Here is an 18350-nt window from a genome sequence, read left to right as displayed (position 1 = left end):
GCGGTCTCCTAGGAAACCACGGCCCAGCCTCCAGCCTCGCGCCTGCGCACTGAAGCGAAACCAGTCTGAGTGGCAGAGGCGGGGGAGAATGGCAAGGATCTGGTTGTAGTCGGTAAGTGAGTTAGGGAGAACCGCGACGCCGTCTCTTCTCTCTTTTTTAATCTTTTTTTTTCTTTTAAGAATGTGTATGTGAGAACGTATGCTGTGTGAGTGCAAGCGCCCACAAAAGCCAGAAAAGAGCGTTGGATCCCCAGGAACTGGAGTTAACTGGAATTAACTGGGGTTTGTGAGCCCCTGGTGGTTTCTGGGAACTGCTCTTGGGCTCCACGTAAGAGCAGCAAACATTCTCACCCCATGCCTTCTCAACATCTCTTCAACACCATTCCTTCCTTTTATTGATTCAGTTTCCCCCCTGAGCTTCAGTGTTCGGCTCATATTAAAAAAAAAATCACTTTTAAATGTAATTCTCTTTCCAATGATTATTAACAAAACTGTTAACCCCTAAACCTGAGTGACCACGTAAAAGACATGATTAGCAAGGATATGGAGGTTTGTTGAGATTTGTTTTATTTAGAGACTGTAATACATTAAACCCCTGACTGGTTTCTATAAAAAAAAATTAATAGGGCTTTGACACACTAGCTTTGAGTTGTAAAATCACCATTCCAGAGTCTGCTTTTTGCTGACATTATTACCTTGAGTATGTTATGTAACTGCTCTGAATCTGTACTCTAAAAACAAAACAACATACCCTTGATTACATAAATGGAGAAACACCAACATAGTTTAATATTTTGATGTCTATAAAGCACCTAGCACACTAGGAGCTCACTGAACCATGTTTGCCGGTGTGTTGATATTTGATTCTGTGCCCTTCATCTGAAACATTTCTCTCCCTACCTTGGTGGAGTAGAACATACTGACTGTAGAAAGAAAATGTCACACTTTGCTTCCTAGTGTTTGATAATCACCAATGACTAAAAGCAACATGGGGAGAAAAGGGTTTATTTGGCTTATCCTCAGCCTGCCTTCTACCAGCCAGAACAAACTCCTCAGGGGCAAGTGCTGCCTACAGTAGGTTGGGCCCTCCCACATCAATCATTAACCAGGGAAACACCACACAGACATGCCCACCAGCCAATCTGATGCAGTCATTTTCTCATTTGAGATTCCTTCTTCCCAAGACTCTAGCTTGTTTCAGGTTAATGGAAAAACTAAACAGTACAAATGCCAAAAGACAAAACAGCCTTAGGCTGTTTTAGGCCCTTTAGAGAAATAACCATTCACTTTCAGTCTTTGTGTCTTGTCTGGAATGTATTGTTACATTTAGCAAATCAAGAACCTCTACCAAGTGATGTGACATCTGAAAGCTCCGGGAAAGGTTTGCTGGATTTGATTTATTTTTTAGATGTACTGATTATAACTCTTCCATTCCTTTGACTAAAAAAGTTCATACCACCACTTTCATTTGGCAGTGTGTCATCTGGGGTAGTTTGAAATCCATGTTCACCTACCATAGTGTGGTGTGACACTTCTTGGGGAGATGGGGACACAAGTCTACATACCCTGAATAGGAAACTGACAGAACAAAGCAAAGACACCACCGAAGTTCACCTTGGTCAGCCATTGAGTTGACTGAGGTTGCTTACAGAAGTGGGTGAAGGGGTTACCTTCAGGAGCATGGGAAGCCCAAAGGTAACTGCATCATCTAAACCCCACCCCAACAGGACCCCAACCCCAGAGCTGTCAAGATGCCTCAAGGTAGAAGGGAATTTCCACATAACATATAATGAGAGTAACTACTCTCATTTGGCTCAGAATAAACTATTTTATTTCTTTCACAGACAAGCTCTTAATTTATATGAACAATTAACATACATGTGCATAATGCATTAATTATGTGATTCTACCCTCATATTCTCCTCTCCACCTCCCCATCTTTTCTACTTCCTCTTCTTTACTACCTAGCTCAGACTGGCCTCGGACTAACTCTCAATCTTCCTCCCTTGACCAAAGAACTTCTGAGATTACAGGCATGGGCAACCCTGCTCAACCATGATTCTGCTTCTTATCAAGCATAAAGTGAGGGTCTTGAAAAAGAAAACTCCTTTTTAAAGTGCCAGTGCAGCCATGCAGAGTAATAGCAAGTGACACAGTGTGCATGTGTGTGTGTGTGTGTCTAATATATTTCTTTACAGATCACCATTGCATATTTAATTCTTAGACATCTAGAGCAATTCCCCAAAAAAGTCTACATAGGTTCAAAATCAATTCTTAAGAACCGTACTGTTCGTGTAAGTTTCTAAGGGAAGGAAGCATCTAATAATCCTACCCAGCTATGCTGCCTTTGAAATCAAACAATGACCAGTATTCATGGTGCCCTAAGGGTGCAGTAGTGGCACACATACTTAGCTGTAACCAAAAGCTCTCTAATGGGATTTATGACCATTCATCTACAGGAAAATTATGCCTGGTAGTGGAAACCTGGCCAACTACTCTGGGCTAGTGAAGTCATGCATATTGTAGAAGAGCCTACATCGAACTATTTACTAAATCAGCATAATTACTAAATACTAAATACTTATCCTTATACCTACAGATAAGCATAGGTCTCACCCCTCAAAAGAGAAAAAAGTCTTCTAACAGATGTAAACCTTTACAGAAAACCACAAGCAGTCCAGACCCTGAGGACACATGACCATGTGACCTCACCAACTGGTCTATCTACAGCACAAACCTAGCACTGAAGGCCCAGAGATCATAGCAGAAATGACAGCAGTAAGATTGCGAGAACAGAAGGAACAGGAAGTTTGCCGTGAGATTTCATCTAGAAATGTCAGAGAAGTAATACACATGAAGTAGGGTCATGTGTCTGCCTGAGCAGGACATGAGCAACGTTGACACCAATAGACACACCGACACGGAAGGGGAAAATCTCATGGGGCCTCAGCTCTACGCAAAGAACTTCAGGCCAGGAAAGAGTGCTGGGAGTAGCCTTCCCCAGAAAAGCATCCTCACCCCACTTTGCTTATCCAAAACCAAGTGGTCAGCCCTGAAATTCTCCACATCTCTGTAACATTATACAGACTGAGCAGGTTGTGTTTATATATTTAGGAATGTATAAATGTGTGTGTGTGTGTGTGTGTGTGTGTGTGCGTGTGTGTGTAATGGCAACAGAAAAAGAAACAGGTCATGAATTTAAGAAAGTAAGGCAGGGGTGCATGAAAAGAGTTGGAGGGAAGAAAGAGAAAGGGGGAATGCTGTAATTATATTTTAATTTCAAAATACATTTTCTTAAAAACATGCTGCTTCTTCAGCGATTTCTATTTGGCAAAGCTAAAAACAGAACTTTAGAATTAAGTTTCTCTTTGGCCATGAGTATCTCTTGGACTATAAATCAAGGCTTCAATTACTTGTAAACAACTAGGGTTTGTTTTGTTTTGTTTTGTTTTTTCCTTCCAATTCTTCTCTATTGAGAACGATGCAAACCACCGAAACAGCCTGGCATAGGAATCCAGTCTTTTCCGAGGAGTCCGAGTCTCACTAACATTCAGCATGTTGCTTGAGTTAAACAAGCCAGCATTGAAAAGCAGCATATACACAGTCCAGTCCTCGTTACTCAGTTGCATTTATTTTCCTGTCAGTTGTCGTACTTGAAGAGTGGCTTTTAATTTAGGAGAAAGATGGACAAGTGGACCACTGGAAATGCTGGCAAGCAAGCAGAAGTAGCTTCATGAGTCACACAGGACCTACACTTGCTTTAAAGTTCTGCTGTTGACTAGCACTCTTAATAATTTTTACAGTAGTGCATTTTTGTTCTGTAACTGAACCCCCCCCCCCCATATTAACGAGGGCTGAGGCAAGGGGAAAGAATAGAAGTGACACCCACAAAATGACACCCACAAAAGTCCTGAACATCAGAAACAGCTGATTGCTCAAACCAGGTCATTTCACAGCATATTAACAGCTCCGGAATGTAGATGGTATCGCTCTCATTTTACCGAAGATGAAAGGGGTGAAGAGGAGTGGGGCGGATGACTAAAGCTTGACATCCTAGCATTTGGGAGGTGAAGCAAAACGATCGGGAGGACCAGCATATATGTGTATGTCATGCTGCACTCCATGAAATCCTCTCTTGGTGAATGAGGGAGGTGAGGGGGTGGGGGGGAGGAAAAGGTCCTTGCTTGAAGATATGAATCTAGCAATGGCAGATCTCCTTTTCAGAGTTCTCCACAAGAAAAATGAAATCATTTGTCTTCAGAGAAGAAATCAATGCCCCATGGCCATTTTCCATTGTTCTTCAAACAGCAAACCCTTTGGAAAGGGAAGAGTGTTTCTCTCAAATGTATTAGCAGGCTGTGCTGGCTAGTTCTATGTCAACTTGACACACGCTAGCATTTTCTCGATTAATGATTTATATGGGAAGGCCCAGCCCAGCAGTGATATCCCTAGACTGGTGATCTAGGTATTCCAATAAAACAAGCTGAGCAAGCCACAGGAATAAAGAGGCCAGCAGCATTCCCCCAGGGCCTCTGGGTCAGTCCCTGGTTTCAGGTTCCTGCTGTGAATTCCTGCCCTGATGCTGTGAATTCCCTCAGTGATGGACTCTTACTTGGAAATGTAAGCTGAAAGAAACACATTCCTTCTCAAGTTGCTCTTGGTCATGTTTTTGCTCTTTTTTTTGTTTTTGATTTTGGTTTTTCTTGGGGGTGGGGTGGGGGGGAGGTTTGGCTTTGTTTTCCAGAAATAGAGAAGTAGCTAAGTAAAATTTGTTTGAAACTATTTATTCCATAAGTCACACAGTTTTAATTCATAGATTGTAATCTAGGATAATGTTAGGAAATATCTTGAGATTTGATTGTGTATTTTAAGTATCAGATGAGAGATACAATGAAATAATAATTAAAACAATATTTATGGGAGCTGATGAGATTGGAGAGCATTGCCAGTAGATCAAAAAAAGAGGACAGGCGGCCACAATGGCCTGCTCCTGCTTGCAACAGCTTTTCTTGAGGCAGGAGGATCCCTCCAGTACAACAGTATGAGATCAGTTTAGGCAACATAATAAGACCTTGTGTTCCTTTTTTTTTCCTAAATAATATTTGGGACATTTCTAAGCACCAATAATCAATGTATTATGAGTTTACAGTTGTTAAAAGCAATAAACATTCATTTTAGTGAAGTGTTGGGCATGGATATCTTATAGTGACTAATTCTTTCTGGCTTGCCATGCTGGCCACTTAGGCCTCTTGGGGGAGGGGGGGGGGTACCTGGAAGGGGAACAACATCTGGAGTGCAAATAAACAATGTTTTAAAAAATCCTTACATGAAGAATGTAAGAACATGTCTGTGTGTCTATGCTTTATGGTGGTTGCCGGGTGAGTCAGTAAAGACTGGTTGCTCTAATTTGCTTTTTGCTGACCAAAAGCAACTTGGAGAGGAAAGGGTTCATTCAGCTTGCACTTCCGTATCATAGTGCATTGTCTAGAGAAGCCAGGGCAGGAGCTCAAAGAAGAAACCTAAGCAGAGATCATGGAGAGCAATGATTACTATCTTGCTCTCCCTAACTTTCTTAGCTTGCTTTCTTAAGCAAGCCAGGACCACCTGCCCCACAGACATGGCCACAGGCCCATCGGATGGAGTCGATTTCTACATTAAAGTTCCTCTTCGCAACAAGACTCGAGTTTTGTGTCACGTCGACAAAAAAACTAACCAACCCGTTCACCACAGAGCCAAATGAACAATTTGAATTGGCAGAGGCCCAAAGGACTTGGTTTTGCAATTCTTTTGCCTAGAACAGCACTTACCAGCTGAAAGTCGTTTTCTTTTCTCTAGCATGTTTGACATTTTCGATGGTCATATTTGGGGGGCTGAATCTCTGCCCCACTGTTGGGTGGAGGTCATATATTAGTGCTGAACACTCAAAACACAATGCAGATGGTACTACATAAAATTAATCCTCCCAAGTGTCCACTTGGCCAAGACAAGGGCTTTAGTAGTCTCTACACCACATTACTCCCTGACGCCCATCTCAGATTAGGGTCTTCCTGGACAAGTTGGCCACTTCAGTTATGTGCTTTTAATTATAAATTGCATCTGTTTTTTTTTAATATTTACTCAATAGTCATATGTTTTATTTATATTTTTAGAGGCAAGAGAATATAAAGAGAAGACCAAGTATTTGTTTTTTTTCTGCTGTAGGAATTAATATACTTTAGCTAAAATAATTTTTCCAGCTAAGAAAGATTTAAGAAAACTAGCTACTCACTTACAGAGCTTGTGAGTTGCTCCCGGCATGAAAAGCTAACAAGTCAGGGATGACTTAAAGCATGGGGGAGCTCAACCCCCAAATCCCCAAGGACTGAAGGACTAGAAAGAAGCCACAGTAATTGTGCTAAGATGGCTTGTTGTACAATGAGCATGCTCTGTAGTGTTTACTGTGTAGCTTGCACCCCAGGGTCTCCAACTTGTGATTCAACCTGGAGCTGTCAGAAAGAAAGTCCCACCCATGTCCACTGTATACTATTGGTGTGGTTTGGAGTCTCCGGCTTCCTGTGAGTAATCTGAGGGTGCTTGCTGCATACCATGGCCAAGAAACAGTACAAGAGACTAAAGGTGTTTTTGCTTTCTGTATGTACTTTATGGGCCTGGTGTTGTCCATTTGGATGAAGAGAGTAAGAAGCAACATGATCAGTGTACACTCCCTTTGATAATTCATTTTTAAACAGTCTTCAAGTTCCAGTCACTGAGGAAGGAACTGTCTGATATGCTATCAAGTTGCCACATACTGGATATACTTTATTAAATATCTAACACATTTCTAATAGTTCTATTATTAACACAGTCTAATAGTTCTCTTTAAAAAGAACTTCTTTCAGATCATGAAGGCCAGGCATGATTATTATGTAGAGTTTGGGAAGTACAAATAGGAGCTAAGAAGAAAATGGAAATTATTTGTCATGGTCTATAACTTGGTGCCCAAAGATAATCGTGATTTGATAGTTTTTCCATAAAGCACAAATTTAAAGGAAAAATTTCACTTCACCAATTCATACATATATATGCATGTATATATAAAATGTGTATGTGTATGCAAATATATATACATTTATTTTTTTCTTTTCCTTTCCCAGTTTCCCAAGTGCCATCATGCCTGGCACAATTTATATATATATATATATTTGTAAGGCATTTCCTAAAGCTTATTCAGAGACTTCATTGAGATACTGGGGAGATGGCCTGCCGGGCAAGCCCTGCCGAGTTTGGATCCCCTGAAGAAAAGCTCTTAAATTTTCTTAAAACTCTGTAAGGTTATGATCTTTTTTTATTAATAAAACCCATATGTAAGGACCCTAAGATACACGAACCTTGTCAGTTCTAACTCCAAACGGGTTTTCTCCAATTTCCCTGCTTTGCTGTATGGTTGCCAACGTGTTCTGCACCAAGAGCACACACACTGGTTACCTTTCTAACATCCACCCATTCCCAGAGCAACCGCAGTGATGTATTAATAATATAAGTCATAATTCTTCGTTTCCCTGCTAAGAGGCCTTCAAAAGCTTTTGCAATCTCTGCAATAAAAGTCAAATCGTCAAGCCTCCTGTGAGGGCCTCCCTCTACTCTGCTTCTAATAATATTCATCTTCACCATCAGCTGTTGGTGTATTGTTTTTTCACTATTTTATTGGGTTCTTTTATTCTACCTCCATTCTAACCCTTATTCTACCCTAATCCCTTCCAACCCCCTCCCCAACACTAGGTAGGAGAGAAAGAAGGTTAGAGAGGAAAGTGGGGCATAGACCTCTTTCAGCCAACAATGTAGACTACTTCCTATTGACTAGGGGCATTGGGTTCCTTGGGGCAAGTCCAATCATCATGACGATTATCTCCAACTTCCTTCTCAATCAGCAGCGACCAGGAGCAACAGTGGCAGCAGCAGGCACGTTACAGTGCTCTGCCCTCTGCTCTACCATTCGTTCCCTCTGGAGAGTCTCCAGAATTCCAAAGGTAAACTATCTGCAGCTGGCAAAACCACGCCCCTACTAGTGCAATAGACATAGCATGATCATAGTCACCCGCTGTGAAGCAGCCTCTTGTCTCACACCTGGGCTTAAACCAAAAACATATTCATATAACTGGGTTTGTAAAGAAACCAAAATTCTCACTACCACACTATGACTATCCCCTCTCTCCCCTTCCCCCTGCCCCCTCTCCCTTCCTCTCCTGGTTCCACTTCCCCTCCCCTGCTCCTCCTACCTCTTTCCTTCCCTCCCTTTCTCTCTCTCACCCTCTCCCTCACCCTCACCCCTCCCACCTCATTCCCTCTCCTGGTCCTGTTTCCCCTCCCCTCTTCCCCTTTCCTGCTCCCTCTCCTCCCTCTTCCCCTCTCTCCCTTTCTCTGCCTCCCCCTTTCCCTTCCCCTTTCCTCTCCCTCACCCCTTTCCCCTACTCTTCCCCTCCCCTCCTCCATTCCCCTCCCCTTACTCCTCTTCCCTGTCCCTCCTCTTCCCCTCTCTTCCCTCCCTCCCCTCTTCCTCCCCATTTCCTCCCCTTCCCTTCCCCTTTCCCTCTTGGCCACATCAGCCCAGCACTAGTCTTTCCACCACCATAACAAAATACATGATTTAGGCTACTTATAAAGAAACAGACATCTGTGTAGGTGACAACTTTCGAAGGTGAAAGTCCAACCAGCATAGTCCCAGCTCCGATGAACAGTCCCTGGGCTCTCCCACCTTATGGCCGATGGAGAGGGTGGGAAGTCAGGTGCACTGGAGAGGCCAGGCTTATCCTTTATGAAGAATGCATTCACAAAGGCTAAACAGGCTTCTAAGTCCATGCCCTGCGGACCAGCGAGCATCCCACTAGGTCCCACCTCTTTAAAGTCCACAGCAGGACCCACTATTGCCACCCCAAGGACCAAGCCTCCAATAACAGATGAAGGTGGGTGAGGGAGAGTGACCACAGCAAACTCGTGTTGTATTATGGGCACGTGCATTAGTACTCAGTCAGCACGCGGCAGAAGTAACTCAGCCTGCATTATCATTCCAGTCTGAACCAGAAAGCCTGAGGCTCAGGAGAGCTGGTAATGCAACTTGCATCTTCATCCACAGAGATAAAGGACCAATGTCCCGGTTCAGAGGGACAGCAGGGCAGCAAACGTCCCATCCTTGACCTTTTGTGTGCACGTAGGTCTTCAGAAGATTCTAAGATGTCCCTCACTAGGGTCAGAGTGTGAACTGCCCCCACAGGCTCACTTGTTGTTTCTCAAATGGTGGCACCTTCTCAAAAGTTGTGGAACCATTAGGCAGTGGGGCCACACTAGCGGAAGTGGGTTACTGGAGGGGTGGATACTGAGGGCTGTAGTCAGGCCCTGGTTCTAGCTGGAGTCGTTCAGCTTCCGGGATTGTCTGCCAGGATACAGTCAGCTGCTGAACACACTTCTCACTGGATCTCCTCAAGTGACAAGACAAAATAAGTCGCTTTAACGAGCCACTTTTAAAGTTGCTTCTTGTCAGGTGTTTGGTCTCAGCAATGAGAAAATAACCAAAAACACCCGTCATCTTGGGGAAGGTAGTCTGTGTTTGTTCGCTCTACTGATTCATACGTTAATCTTATTTCGAAACACACCCTAAAAATAGGCCCAGAGCAATGTTTAACCAAATACCTGCGCGGCCGGGTAAAGTTGACCTCTGAAATAACCACGCCAGGACCATTTCCTGCCTCTTCTAGACCACCCTATGGTTTCACAAATCAGGTTGTTCTCTTTTCTAAATACCCCGTAAGAAATCGGTATCTCAGGCTGATCTTGTGCTATTGTAATCTCTCAGATCTCCCTCAGAGTTATCCTAGTCTCTCTTATTGCAGGTTCACCTACTGTCTGTCATACTCACATAATATATAATTTCCGCAACTGTTTGTTGTTGACTTCTTGTTAAACCTTCTCTCTTATTAGAAAATAAATCGGTTTATTTGTATATCTCAAATGTTTTGTACATTATTAGAACCCACAAAAAACCGTATGCAATAGTTCATTTGGTTTCAACATCAATAAAAGAATTGGATATCTGGATAATAGTAGATCATTGTTGTTGTGTTGGTGTTTTTTGAGACAGGCTCTGTATGTAGTCTGATATTCTGGAATTCCCTTTTAAACATCTTAGACAAATCTTCCTTCCATAAGAGTCCTAAGCAATGTATGCAGCTCTAAGTCTTACTTCAGGAACTGACTTCCATCTGCCTTGCCCCCCTCCTTAGCATAGCCATTGGACACCAAAGAACAAAGGCTGGAAATAAAGGGACAGTGAATGTACAATGGGAATGAACGTCCAGTGGGAATCCCACAGGCATCTTCACCAAATAATCGATCATTCAAACATTACACACTGTGAAAGGAAGCACTCAGGAGTGCACAACACAGCATTGCTTGTTTGTAATTCTGAACAAGAATTCCCACCTCCAATTAAATCATAAGAAAAGGTCACATAAAGTCAAACTGAGAAAAATTAGCCAATATTCATTCCAATATGAGTATTGAAACTAAATGCATTCTGGGTTAGATTCTGGAGCAGACATGAGACATTGATGAAAAACTTAATGAAATCTAGGTTTATAGAAAATACATTTATGTTGGGTTATTAGTTTTGAGCTGTATATCACAGTAATACAGGACGTTAACAAAATAAAAAGAGTATGACTAGGTTTTATGGTAATTTCATTATCTTATAACTCTTCTCTAAGTATAATCTAAAATAAAAGTTTACTTTTGCTAGGTGTGGTTGTACATACTTGTAACCCCAACAGTTAGGAGGCCAAAGCAGAGATATCAGAGGTTTGAGACCAGCCTAGGCTACATAGTGGATTCCAGGCCAGACTGAACTACAAAGCAAGCCTTTTACCACAAAAGAGCACAACAATCACCACCAAAAAAGGAGAGGAGTTTGTTTTAAAAGATGATAATCACAAATCTGAACCTAACCAAACCATAAACTTCTACCTTTACAAATAAAAAAAAAAAATGCTCATCAGAGGAACACAGACATGCTGCTAGTAATACTCAAAAGTGCATGAAAATGTTCTTCCTTTTTATGTTATTCAACATATACATAGAGCTATGATAACCATCATTTAAAACTATTTAAGCTTCCTAGGTTTCAACTGTTTCCCTCCCCCCACCGTGTGTGTGTGTGTGTGTGTGTGTGTGTGTGTGTGTGTGTGTGTGCAGGTGTGCTCACCCATGCATCTACCTGCTAAAGTCCAAGGTTGACACTGGCTGTCTTCCTCTCTTGTACTGTTCCTTATTTTCTGAAGGCCTCTCACTGAGTCTAAAGCTTGTGGATTCCGCTATCCTGATTGGCCAGGGATTCTCGGGTGTCTTCATCCCCATGGCTGCTATTACAGTTATGCAGTTTTCACCCCTGGCTTTTATGTGGTTGCTGAAACTCTGAATTCAGATCCTAGTGTTTACATAGCAAGCATTTTACCAACAGAGCCCTTTACCAGACCCTACCGGCCATTACCCTGGCCTCCCAATTGTCCTTTCTTATTTCTCTCATCATGGCTTAATAGCCATACAAGAAGTTACATTCCAGTTTGTTAGCATCTAATGTTTTATAGCTGAAGGAATTTCAACACTAAACGATTGTTGGTGTTGAAAGCATTGTAAAAGTTTCAACATGAAAACAGACACAATTTTTTATTAGCTTTAGCTTGTTTTTCTTTTGCAAAAATGTAGAAAGATTCTTGGGAAATGAACAGTAACCAGACTTGAATTTAGAAATGCTACAACTCCTATCCCCCTGAGGTGTTAGATATCGAGTACTATCAAGAAATTCTGTGGGTACGTGAAATGGTTCCTTCTAGAAGATACTACCTATTGAACAATACGGGTAGTTTGCTCTTCTGGTGATCACTCAGGCAGTTGAAGTTCACCTAGTAATGCTTTCTGCTATGTTCACTTGTGTAATGTCAAATTAATAGATACACTGTCATAGAAAATACCTTGGATTTTTATTTACATGGAAATATTTGAGAAATTAATATGAAAGACAAAAAGTAGATACTGAGTTGATTTAATTTCTTTACCTTCACAGACTCACAGATCTAAGTCACATCGGGCAAAAGAAGAAAGAATTGATTGGAGAAGATTTTTTTTAATGTATGAGTTAGTGAAAGACATGACCCTGTATCAGATCTCGAGACAGAAAAATTATGTTAGGGAGAAGCCTATGAGATGAGAACAAGTTCTGTTGTCAAGGTCACAGTTCTACCTCACAGTTCTCTCCTGGTTTTCAGTCATGACATTATGGCTAACTTGGGGACACTGGGGAAAACACAGCAAACAGTAGCAAACAACTTTAAGAACTACTTGGTCATTTTTGCACCTTCCATGTGTCTAAAATAGTTTCAAAATGAAAGGACAGAGTCACATGTGTCCTGGAAAATTCCTCAGGAAGCTGTTACTTGCCAGTTAGGTCCACTGTTTCCCAATAGCTCCAAGATAGCAAGTCCTGCCCAGCCCCCAACTCTGAAAACAAACAGGGCTTCTTCAGCTGAGCAGTAGAAAAAGTCCAATGGTTGACGAAGGCTGCAGGAATAGTTGTGCAAAGTGTAAATGTGGGGCACACCTGCGATTCCAGCACTTGGAAGAAGCAGATTCATCAGGATGTTGGGGCCATCCTTGGTTACCTGAGGACTTTAAGGCTATCCTGGAGGGACATGATATCTTGTCTGAAAAAAAAAAAACAAAAAAAAAACAAAACAAAAATAAAACACATGTAAAATACTATAATTATACTCATTGCACAGAGATACTCTTGCTTAAAGAGCCATTGAAACATTCACATTTCTTCTTAATATTAATGCCAGAGCCTTTGCTCAAATTAATATAGTTGGATGTTAATTCTTTAAATTCTGATGCCATGTGAGACTGTTATCCAACAGAAAAACAAACATACAGGATTTTGCAAAATGGCCAATAGCAGATTCATTTTCCTGAATGACTTTATGACTGTCATTGAAAAGAAGTCCTTTCCGTGGTTCAGAGATGCTACATTGTGTAATTAACTACATGCTTTCCCATTAATCTCCCTTTAATATAATATTTAAACCTTCCACAGAACGAAAATAATAGTGTCTGGGGTTGTCCTCTGACCTCTGCCTACATGTTCTGGGGCATGCACACGTGCACTCAAGATTTATTTTATTTTTTAAATTGTGTGTGTTTGTATGCATGTGTGTGTAGGTGTATGCATACAAATGCAAGGCTTCAGATAGCCTTGAGACTGAGTAACTGACTGGCAGATGTAAATCACCAAAGGAACTCAGGGCCTTTGTCAGGGCACTGTACAGTCTTAACCACTGCATTGTCTCTCCTACCCAGATTGGCCTCTACATGTCTGTGTAGATAGGATCTTAGTAGAGGTTGACCTGGCTATGACAAGTTCTACCCTTTGTGAATTGCATCATAGTGATATCTCAGCATATAAAGTCTGTATAAAAAATACTTAACAACTTAATTTTAATATGAAATATGATATTTTGCTGGAAAATTCATATATGAATATATTTTATTCAAAATATACACAGGAGAAAATATTAGATCTTTCATGTGTTAAGTAAATTGTTAGGGTCTGTTAATAAATAACAGAATATATTCAGCTAATTACAAATGCTACCAGTATATTAAATATACTGACATCCTAGAGACATCTTTAACAAAGTAACTATTACAGAACACAAAGTGTGCTTCTAAAAAGTCAGGAAAAATTGGTGATCAAGAAGAAGTCACTCAATGTTTTCTGGAAAATATTTGCTCCCATGGGCCTTTATTTACTATTCAGAAGGAAGTTTTGGGTATATAGTCTCTGGCTGGAGAAAAGATAATTAACTTTACTGCAATCTCATGAAGCATTCCTACTAAAAAGTTTATGGACTTCAGATATGGGAAATATTTTGCCATTGAGCTTTCAAGTTTTTCCATATAGGTACCATATAATCAGTCTGGTAGATAAAGATCATTCACCTGGCAAAAGGGCAGGATGGGGGAGGTAACTATTGTTGCTTTCACATTACAATTTAAAGTGCCATAATTAGACACCGCACATCAGCACCCTGTTATAAGATACAGGTTTAAACCTATCCCTGGCACTATGAAACCAGCGAGTTTCTTTCCATGTGCCCCTAGCAACTCCACTCAGTGATGCCGAGGTGCATTAAAGGGGTTCTAAGATGCTCTTTTCCCGAAAGGACAAAACTCTTTGATAAAAACCACAAAACAGGCATTACCTACTTGAGTCTGCAAAACTACAGTACAACTTAGGTGGTTATTTTTTTTTTAAATGCTCAACCAATTACCAGAAAAAAAAAGCCAACCCTGAGCTTTTATAATTTCTTTAGTTATTATTTAGTAATAATTTTTGCAGTCCTGGGACTCAATACCAGTGTGTATGTGCGTGCAGGCACAAGTATATTACGCTATGTGTCTGAGTTCAGAGAACAACTTCCTGTGTCAGTATCTGAGACTGGATTTCTTGTTCACCACTACATATGGTAGGCCCACTGGGCCATGGGCTTCTTTCTTGGTATTTTCCAGGATCCCACTCCTGTTTTACCTTTTGAGCTCTGGGATTAGAGAGATGTTGCTATGTCCTGCTTTTGGTGGGTTCTGGGGGCTTGAACTCAGGACCTTGGGCTCGCAGAGCAAGCGCTTTACCTGCTGAGCCATCTCCCCAGCCTTGTTCTCAAAGTTCAAAAATCAAATAAGAATAAAGCCTCTGCTACTTCTGGAGGTGTTATTAGAGCGTTGGGAAGAATGTGAACTTTGCTGTTAGAAAAGCTTCATATTTCTCCACAGAACAAATTATTCAACCTCACCGTTTCCTAATAATCATAATAACTTTCGAATTCATTGTGACGATTATGCATAAAACCTCTTGGCTCTTGCTTCACAACATGTGACAGGGACATCAACAGACGGCACACTCTGAAAACATGTTAAAAATGCAGAATCTGAGGCCGCCTGCTTCCCTGACTGTGAATTGGACTTTGTTTCTTCAGACCATCCCCTAGACAAATCACCCTGAAGCTGGAGAGGTGTGCAGCCCTCAGGCAGCATGTGCTCGCAGTACATGTTCCTGTTCACTAAGTTCTTTCCTTCTCATCCTGAGATCCAGCTGGGCTCAGTGTCTGTTACTGCCAGTTGTAGATTTAATTCCTGTGGGTTCACTGGGAGTCCTCACACTGGGAGTGCTCTCCCTGGGAATGCTCACACTGGGAGTCCTCACACTGGGAGTGCTCTCCCTGGGAGTGCTCACACTGGGAGTCCTCACACTGGGAGTGCTCTCCCTGGGAGTGCTCACATTGGGAGTCCTCACACTGGGAGTGCTCTCCCTGGGAGTGCTCACACTGGGAGTCCTCACACTGGGAGTGCTCTCCCTGGGAGTGCTCACACCGGGATGCCATTCATGATGTACAGATGCCTGAGCTGGTGACTACAAAGGTGAAGGTGGCACTCTCGGATCTGTCTCCCAGGTGCACTGCCTGCATGAAGCACACAGCAAGCAGTTTTTGGTTTTCCCAGGACAGGTTTTGTACCTTGATGACAGTTCCTTGAGAAGGCTCTCATTATCATTTAGGGATTGTCATGGGGAGGGCAGGCCCAAGGCTAATAATTAAACTGGTCACGGCTTGAATAGAAATTTAGGGAAGGCTTCTAAAAATGGCTTCTGAGTTTTCTCCTTCTTCTAATCTCCAGAGTTTATCCACGAGCCCTGAGGTGTCAGAAGGGAACTGGGTAGAACCTGTCTTACCACATCAAAGCGATGTTCTGTGCCTGCCCACATTAAGATGCACAGTGCAGGTTGGCACATGATAAATGAAGATTGCATTTTAAATTCTGGGGTGTTATTTAAAGAACAATGGAAAAGGTTTGCTACTACAATTAATGCCTTATATTCGATGCCTTTATTAAAACAGAAAATAAATCTAGTTTTATGTATTTTAAACAAGTAAACAGGCTAATTCTTAGATCTATGGACATGTTGGCTTTAGAAGGAGTGACTTCTACCATGCCTATGTTTCTTTGGGTTCCCAGCAGAATGTATTGAGAACCAGCATTCGTATTGCCTTCTACCATAGATGTATCCCTTACAAAGACTGTTCTGTAGGTGTTGGGGTAGCAGGAGCTCAGAAGGTAAAGTGCTTGCAGTGTGGACACTCATTGCAGAAACCTGAATGAGATCCCTAGAACCTGAATTTGAAAAAGCTGTGTGAGATGGCACCTGCCTGTAATTCCAACTCTGGAGACACGGAAACAGGCAGATCTTCAGGTCTTTCTGAGTTAACTGAAAGAACATCAGAACAATGAAAGAACTTGTCTTAAGCAAAACAAAACAAAACAACCAACCAAACAACAACAACAACCAAAAAAAAAAAAAAAAGCAGAAAGTCTCCAATGAGTAGCCCTGACTATCACCTTGGATAAAAACTAATTCCAAATAGATCAAAGATCCACACATGAAACCTGCAACAGAACTGAGTTTAGAAAAGTTCTATTTTCAAAGAGTACCTAACAGGATCAGGGATAGAAAAGAACTTCCTGAGTAGGAGTACCAGATACACACACACACACACACACACACACACGTGCACCTGTATATACATGATACACAATCACACGGCTACTTGCAGACATATGAACACACACAAATCCACAAAAGGGTAAAAAATATTATTTTTTCCTTTAACACTACTTAAAAAGGGATGGGAACTCACACTCAGAAAGCTCCTGTTTATATTGTACTCTGGAAGCCGGATGGTCATGCATGCCAGTAATTCCAGGATCAGGAGGCAGAGGCAGGAGGAACAGGGTCTCAAAAAATACCAAAACAAATCCCAAGGGCTGGGATACAGCTCAATAGTAGATGCAAAGGGCCCTGAGTTCAATCCCAACACACCAAAAAAAAAAAAAAAAAAAAAAAAAAAAAAAAAAAAAAACACCAAAACACCAAACCAAACAAAAACATAAGAAAACAACCAAATTCAACAACAACAAAAAACAAAACCCCAAACAACAAGGCACCACTACCTTCTATTATGTAGCTAAACGAATCCACATCCACACTTCTTTTTTTTTATATGTCTTGCAGAAAGTGGGAAGATCCTGTGCTCCCTCTCTGATCGAACCCAGGGCTTCATGTTAGGCAGGATCTGGAGCTCGTTTTCCTGGTCCTAATGCACTTGGTTTGTATTGCGTTTGTCTATTCTGAGGGAGCGGGCTGCATGGCGAGCCCGTGGAGGTCCGAGGTGAACTTCCAGGAGTCGGTTCTCCTTTTCCCTAGTGGGTCTCTGAGATAGAACCGGGGCTGTCAGGCGTGGTGGCAAGATCCTTTACTCCCTGAGGCATCTTCCTGACTGCTTGTTTTTATTTGAAAGCCAGAGTCTTGATGAATTTCTCAGGCTGGTTTTGAACTTTCAATCCCCCCTCCCCTGGCCTCTTAATTAGGATCATCTGGAGTTCAAGAGCATGTCTCCTGACTCTACTTCTCCTCTTCAGTAATGGAGCTGTATGAGTAGACATAAGACCTGCTTGAGATTAAGAAAACAAGCTCCTCTTCCCCACTCCTGACTCTCACTCCTTCTCGTGTTGAAGACTGAACCCAGTGCCTACCTATTCGACTTTTCCCCTGACCTGTATGCTTGAGATGTTTCTTTACTAAAATCAGTACGGGGTTCTTTGTTGCTGTTTTGTTTTGTTTTGTTTTGTTTTTAATTAAGACTTTTAGAAATGAAACCTTGTATAAGATAAAGTCCTCGGTTTTATCCCAGCAATACAGAAAAAGAGAGCAAAAAAAATTTTTTATAAAATTCCTTATATTATGTATTGAGTTGTGTACCCTCCCCAATTTCTCTGTCGAAAGTCTAGCCTTCAGGAATTCAGGAAGTGTACGAAATATTCTATGACTTTTTCTTGGCTCTGTTAAGGACTAGTGTGGTATGTCGACCTAGTCTGTGTTCTAGACTGTGTTCCTATGCCAACGTTCTTTTTAATTTACATTCGATTTTTTCAGATAATTCAGACTCTGGAGAAGTTGTAAAACTGGTAAAAAGAAGCTATTAAATATCCGTTACACACACACACACACACACACTTTTTATGGAAGATTTAGGAATTGAACTTCTACATCTTATCTTTTAGTCAGTATTTCCTGTTTCATATCACTGTTTTGAGCATGCAGTTCTTTTACTGTACTCTAAATATCAAGGTGGCTTGTCCTTCCCTCGTCTTTCTTTTTATAATATTATTCGTAGTAATGTTCCTTCTGTGTGCTATGATTTCTCAAATTTTTTAGTCTA

Source organism: Apodemus sylvaticus, chromosome 13, assembly GCF_947179515.1.
Source record: "Apodemus sylvaticus chromosome 13, mApoSyl1.1, whole genome shotgun sequence".
In the NCBI taxonomy this organism is placed as follows: domain Eukaryota; kingdom Metazoa; phylum Chordata; class Mammalia; order Rodentia; family Muridae; genus Apodemus; species Apodemus sylvaticus.
The sequence above is the reverse complement of the archived record's forward strand: the minus strand, read 5'-3'. Positions refer to the sequence as shown.